We start from the raw sequence: 7,105 nt of genomic DNA on the forward strand, positions 1-7,105 counted from the left end.
ATTAAACTAAAGAGCTTCTGCACAGCAAAAGAAACTACCATCAGAGTGAACAGGCAACCTACAGAATGGGAGACAATTTTCGGAATCTACTCCTCTGACAAACGGCTAATATCCAGAACCTATAAAGAACTCAATCAAATTTACAAGAAAAAAACAAACAACCCCATCAAAAAGTGGGTAAAGGATATGAACAGACAATTCTCAAAAGAAGACATTCATACAACCAACAGACAGGAAAAAATGCTCATCATCACTTGCCATCAGAGAAATGCAAATCAAAACCACATCTCACACCATCTCACACCATTTAGAATGGCAATCATTAAAAAATCAGGAAACAACAGGTGCTGGAGAGGATATGGAGAAATAGGAGCACTTTTACACTGTTGGTGGGAATGTAAACTAGTTCAACCATTGTGCAAAACAGTGTGGCAATTCCTCAAGGATCTAGAACTAGAAATACCATTTGACCCAGCCATCCCATTACTGGGGATATACCCAAAGGACTATAAATTATGCTGCTATAAAGACACATACACACACATGTTCATTGCAGCACTATTCACAATAGCAAAGACTTGGAATCAACCCAAATGTCCATCAGTGACAGACTGGATTAAGAAAATGTGGCACATATACATCATGGAATACTATGCAGCCATAAAAAAGGATGAGTTTGTGTCCTTTGTAGGGACATGGATGCAGCTGGAAACCATCATTCTCAGCAAACTATAGCAAGAACAGAAAACCAAATACCGCATGTTCTCACTCATAGGTGGGAACTGAACAATGAGATCACTTGGACACAGGAAGGGGAACATCACACACTGGGTCCTATTTTGGGGAGAAGGTAGGGGGGAGGGATAGCATTAGGAGATATACCTAATGTAAATGACGAGTTAATGAGTGCAGCACACCAACGTGGCACATGTATACATATGCAACAAACCTGCATGTTGTGCACATGTACCCTAGAACTTAAAGTATAATAATAATAATAATAATAATAATAACAATAATAAAGAAGTTAAGGTCAGAAAAAAGAATCCTAAGATGTTACTTCTACAGAGTCACTACAGGAAGAGGGATGGTTAACTGATTAATAAAAGAGCCAGAAATCTGCTTTGAAAAATTAATCCATGCCACTCCTCCTGAGTTTGTATTAAGAGGTTAATGTTGGTTGATTCCAACAAGCTTTATGTCAGGAGCATTCCCTAGGTGGGTCCCTCTGTGCCATCTTCCTCAGTACCATGAAATATCGTTCATATTTATTTCCCAATAAACAACTGACAGACATTTTGAAACACTTAAATCATCCTCAATAAGTAACACTCTTCTAACATCAAAGATAATTCTTGCTAATTGCTATGGGAAGAATTAACCCTTGAATCAGAAAGCCCTCTGAGGCAAAATTCTGAAAAATTCACTCCTATGTAGTTTCAGTAATCCGTTGGTGAAAAAATAAGAGAAAATGTTCGGCCAGAAGATAAATGTCTATATCTTTCTTTGTTCATTCTGCAGAAAATCCCTTCTTTCTGGTATTATGAAAAGAAGTGAACTAAAAGAAAACAATAAATGTAAGATAATTCAAAACTTAAGGCATGAAAACCAACTAAATAAAAAAGTGATGACAAAATAAAGAATGATATGAAGTATAAAATTAGTTAAATAAAAATACTGAATTTATTGAAACTAAATTCAGTATCTATTTATTAAAACTAAATTCAGTAATTGAAAATAAAAGCTCATATACAAAGAAAAACGCAAAGAGTTGATGAAATAAATGAGTTTTAAGATCAGTGATAAAAAATGTGAAATGCCACAAGTCAACTACTTTGAGAAAAAAAACATGAGCTGCAAACACAGAACATAAAGAACTAAAATAATTCGTAATAAAATGAATAATAACAAACACTTTTTAAAGTAACACAGGTTATAGTAAAGAAACTTAATAGATTTTAAAGAAATGGAACACCACATATAAAACTTAAAGAATAAAAAATATAGTTAAAATTAGTAAAAAGTAAGAAAATGATAAAATTAATTGAGATCATATAAAGAAATGGAATGAATATCAGTTTCATTCCTTGAAATTTATCCTTAAGTTACACTTCCATAAATTAAAATAAAAAACAAGGTTTTCCTGTAAAACATTAACATTTATGTAAATGTAAAACCATATTTCTTCTTCAACTTAACGCTACATATGTTATAGAATACATTTATATACAAGTATATGTGATAAATACGTGGGTGTGGGTATTTATGGAGAAATAGAATGCTAGTGGAATTCAGAGAATAAAGAGACAAAAAGGAAAATATACTGAATAAAATAAAACAGAATACAAGGGGTGACTTTAATGGACCTGTGGCACATTATACGTTATGAATAGACTATGATGAACTCAACAATGCTCTTCAGGATTGATCAAGTGATTTATGTTTACAGTGTATTTTTCTTTTTAAATTAATGTGCATGGATTAATTATTCTATTTGAGTTGACAAATATCAACTACATATAGCCTGTACAATATGATGCTTTGAAATATATACACATTATGAAATGGTTAAATTGAATTAATTAACAACTGCATTACCTCACATATTTATAAAAAATTGTGGCCATAATACTGATTATACTATCTACTTTTTAAAGCAAATTTCAAGAATACAATACATTGTTATTAACTATAGTGGCCATGGTATATTATACACTATATCTCTTGAACTTACTCCTCCTGTGTAATTGAAATTGTGTATCCTTTGACCAGTATCTCCCCACTCCTCTCTCCATCTCTCAGCTCTTAGTAACCACCACTCTACTTTCTACTCTATGAGTTCAACTTTTTAAGATTCCACACAGAAGTGAAATCATGGGGTATTTGTTTCTCTGTGCCTGGATTATTTCTCTTACTATCATGTCTTACAGGTTCATCCATATTGTTGCAAAAGAAATGTTTTCCTTCTTCTCTAAGGCTAAATAGTATTCCATTCTATATATATACCACTTTTTCTTTATTCATTCATACACTGATGGACATTTAGACTGATTCATTATCTTAGCACATAAATATAATATATAATCTATTATATAAATATGCCAAACTATGTGTATGTATAGTTGATCCTGGATTGTATGAATGCTTTATATAATCAATAAAGAAAGAACAAAATATTTTAAAGAAAATCTAAAATTGAATAAAAGTAGATCAGTAGACATAAAAAATTGATAATTTACTTTCACTAAAAAATTAACAAAGTCAAATAAATTTGGAATACATATTTTCATGATGTATTATAAGATATAAAGGACTGCAAGGAGTATTTAACTTCATCTAATGAGTTTTTTTTTTAAAGTATTTTGTGGAAATTCCACAATTATTTTTTGAATCTCTGAAACTAATGTAGGACAGAGTAAATGAGAAAATACGTTGATGTTGATGGGAATTAAGGTTGTAACTATGGGAGTAGAAAGATGTCAATATGAAATTTTAAAAGAAAAGAGAGCACTGTGGCATTAGGTTTGAATTTGAGATATCAATATGAACTTATAGTAGCTTAAAATAAAACATGTTTCTAATCTTGGTGCACTGAAAAATCTGGACTCAAAGATCCCAGATAGTGTCCAGATCTTGATTTTTTAAATACCATTCCTCACTAAAAGGACACATGGCTTCTTGTTAAAATGTCTGCATCTACATAGGGGGCAGTGAAAGTTTGTGAGTCTCAACATCTTGTTTTGGCAGAAAGAATTAAAGTACAAATATACAGATGGTGTAGTTTCAAAAGAAAACAGGAACTAGGTTGGAGAGTCTCACAGTGGCCAAATTTGAGTATATTGGAATATCAGAAAGAATATTGATAACAATGGTTTATTTCTTTCTAAATGCCTGAGTTCACACTGACTCATAAAAAGTCGAGAGAGGGGAAGAGGTAGGAAAGAATGTGTTACATAGAAAAATTTCAACTAACTCCATGTAAAAAAGAAAAAAACAGAATAGGAGTATTGTACCAACCCTTTTACAACTGTTAATGGAGTAATTGATAAAGAAAGGGATTGTTAATAAGTGTTAAAACCATCAGTTGAAGGAACAGGATCTCAAAGTATCATCTTATAATTACAAAGTACCAGCCTGATAATTACAAAGGAACTTTGCAATGTAAATGTCTGATGGACAACACATCAGCACAGTGATCAACATAACATCATTTTACTGGGACAAAGTGACATTAACACCCTCCAGATGCTATGAATGGAGAGGCTCTCAATACTACATATGAAGAATATTTTCACAAAAATAATATCTTTAACATTTTTTTCATGAGAAAACAGTTATAAAAGATCCAAATTGTGCAGCAGTCTATACTAGTCTAGGCACCTCAAAAATATCAATGTCATGAAACATTTTTAAAAATGTAGGTTTGTGTTCCAGGACAAAAATTGAAGAAACTTGATAACAAACTGTCATGTGTGATCCATGATTGAAAAATATAACTTTTGAAGATATTTTCAATTTTGAAAAAATATGAGCTGTGTATTGCTAAATCAAGGTTAAACATTTAGTGTTGATAATGTTATTGTGGTTATATAGGAAAATGGCATTTTTAGTGGATACTTGCTGAAGTTTTAGGAACGTAATGTCACAAGGTCTACAATTTATTTTCAAATGGTTCAGAAAGCACATACACAATGGAAATATATTTTTAAATGCCTACTATTGAAGAATTGAGGTGAAGGCAATTATACATTTTACTGCTTATACAACTCACACTTAAGTTCTAAATTGTTCAATATAAGAAGTTAGGGGAAAACAGAAGTGAGACGCCTGAATACTGCTACAGCCACAAATTAAATTTATTCTACTTCTCCAACCTCACACATGCAAAACAACATGCAGCAGGTGTACAGGCAAATTCTTCCAGATTTTCTGTAAGCAAATACATTTGACCCTTGAACAACACAGGTCTGAACTGTGTAAATCCACTTATGCGCAGATTTTCTTCTGCCTTTGGCACCCCTGAGACAGAAAGACCAATCCTTCCTCTTCCTCTTTCTCAGTCTACTCAACATGAGGACAATGAGGATGAAGACCTTCAAAATAATCCACTTCTACTTAATAAAAAGGAAACATATATATTTTATTTCGCTTATGTTTTCTTAATGACATTTTCTTTTCTCTAGCTTACTTTATTGACAGAATACAGTATATAATACACATAACATACAACATACGTGTTAACTGTTTATGTTATTGGTAAGGCTTCCAGTCAACAGTTGGCTATTAGTCATTAAGTGTTTAGGGATTCAGAGCCTACACAAGGATTTTCAACTGTAGAAGAGGTCAGAGCTCCCCTAAACTTCACATTGTTTAAGGGTTAATTGTGCTTCCAAATCCATATACTTCAAGAGAATAGAAAAAGAGAAAATGCTTCTCAATAATTTTTGTTTTACTTAAATGCTTAATGGAAAAACTTAAAAAACAGTATGAGATTTCAAACGTAGGCTCCATCTACTCATGAATATAAATGTAAATATCTGAAACCTAAGTTAGTAAGATGAATCCAGCAATGTATGATAAATTGGTAATATATTAAAACTAATTAGTTGCCTATTAAGAATGCAAGATTGTATATTATTAGAACGAATTCACTAATTCAAGTTATAATAGAGATTACATCAGTAGGTGCTGAAAAGCATTTAATATAACTTGGAATAAATTATTTAAAATAACATATAAACTATAGAAGAAAAATCCCTTAAACTAAAATAGGTTATCACAAAAAATCTATCACAAAGGTCATAAATTAGTGGTCAAATTGAAATCTTATTTGTTAGAGGTCAGGAATAAGTCAACTGTATCTGTGTAATGAAAAGATTAAAAAGTAATAAATCAAACTTATAGATAACATGGTTGTTCATATAAAAAACAAGTTGACCGATAGGTTATTAGAACTAATGAAGATGGTAAAGCAAAATAAAAATCTTGTTTTAAAAAATGTATATAGTTTTACAGATAGGTGTGTGTGAAATACAATTATACAGCTGTATGTAATTATAAGGTTAAACAGTTATACAACTGTATCCATATAAAACTATATATAACCATATACTGTGTATTAGTCTGTTCTCACACTGCTAATAAAGACATACCTGAGACTGGGTAATTCAATTTATAAAGGCCGGTGAAGCAGATTTATGAGGAAAGACCAGAAACTCAATTCTGGAGAGGTAAAGAATGAAATGTCTATCTATGAGAATGAAGTTAGGAACGTCAGGTGTACAGATAACCTTTTCAGACGTTCGAGAGAGTGGTGGGCTGATGAGATGTACTTGGCAATCATCAGCATGAACATGACATGACATTTAAAGCCATTGCTTTAAATCGCTCTTTCTTTATAAAGGAAAGAGATTTAATAGACTCACAGTTCCACATGGCTGGGGAAGCCTGACAATCATGGTAGAAGGCAAAGGAGGAGCGAAGTCACATCTTGCATGGTGGCAGGCAAGAGACAGCTTTTATTCACTAACAGAGAACAACACGGGAAAGACCCGCCCCCATGATTCAGTTACCTCCCACTGGGTCCCTCCCATGACACATGGAAATTATTACAATTCAAGGTTAGATTTAGGTGGAGACCCACAGCCAAACCATATTATACAGGATTGTTAATTTATGTGTAAACTTGTTTAGCCCACGGTACACAGATATTTGGTGAAACAGGTCTACATGTTGCTGCGCAGGTATTTTAGATGCAATTAACACGTAGGTAGAATATGAGCAAAGTATAGTACCCTCCATAACGTGGGTGAGATTCATGCCATGAGCTGAAGGCTTAAGAAAGTACAGACCTCCTCTAGGAAGAGGACCTCAGGACTCCAACAGAACATCTACTCTTCCTTGCGCAGGCATCCAGCCTGCTGGCCTGGCCTGCAGATTTTGAATTTATCAGTCTCCAAAATTCAGTGAGCCAACTACTTAAATAATCTGTGTGTATGTGTGTGTGCATTATATATATAATATATGTATTATCTATTATATATATGTATTATATATTATATATGTATTATCTATTATATATGTATTATATATAATATATGTGTAT

This window comes from Rhinopithecus bieti, unplaced genomic scaffold, assembly GCF_001698545.2.
Source record: "Rhinopithecus bieti isolate Rb0 unplaced genomic scaffold, ASM169854v2 scaffold_39125, whole genome shotgun sequence".
Classification (NCBI taxonomy): domain Eukaryota; kingdom Metazoa; phylum Chordata; class Mammalia; order Primates; family Cercopithecidae; genus Rhinopithecus; species Rhinopithecus bieti.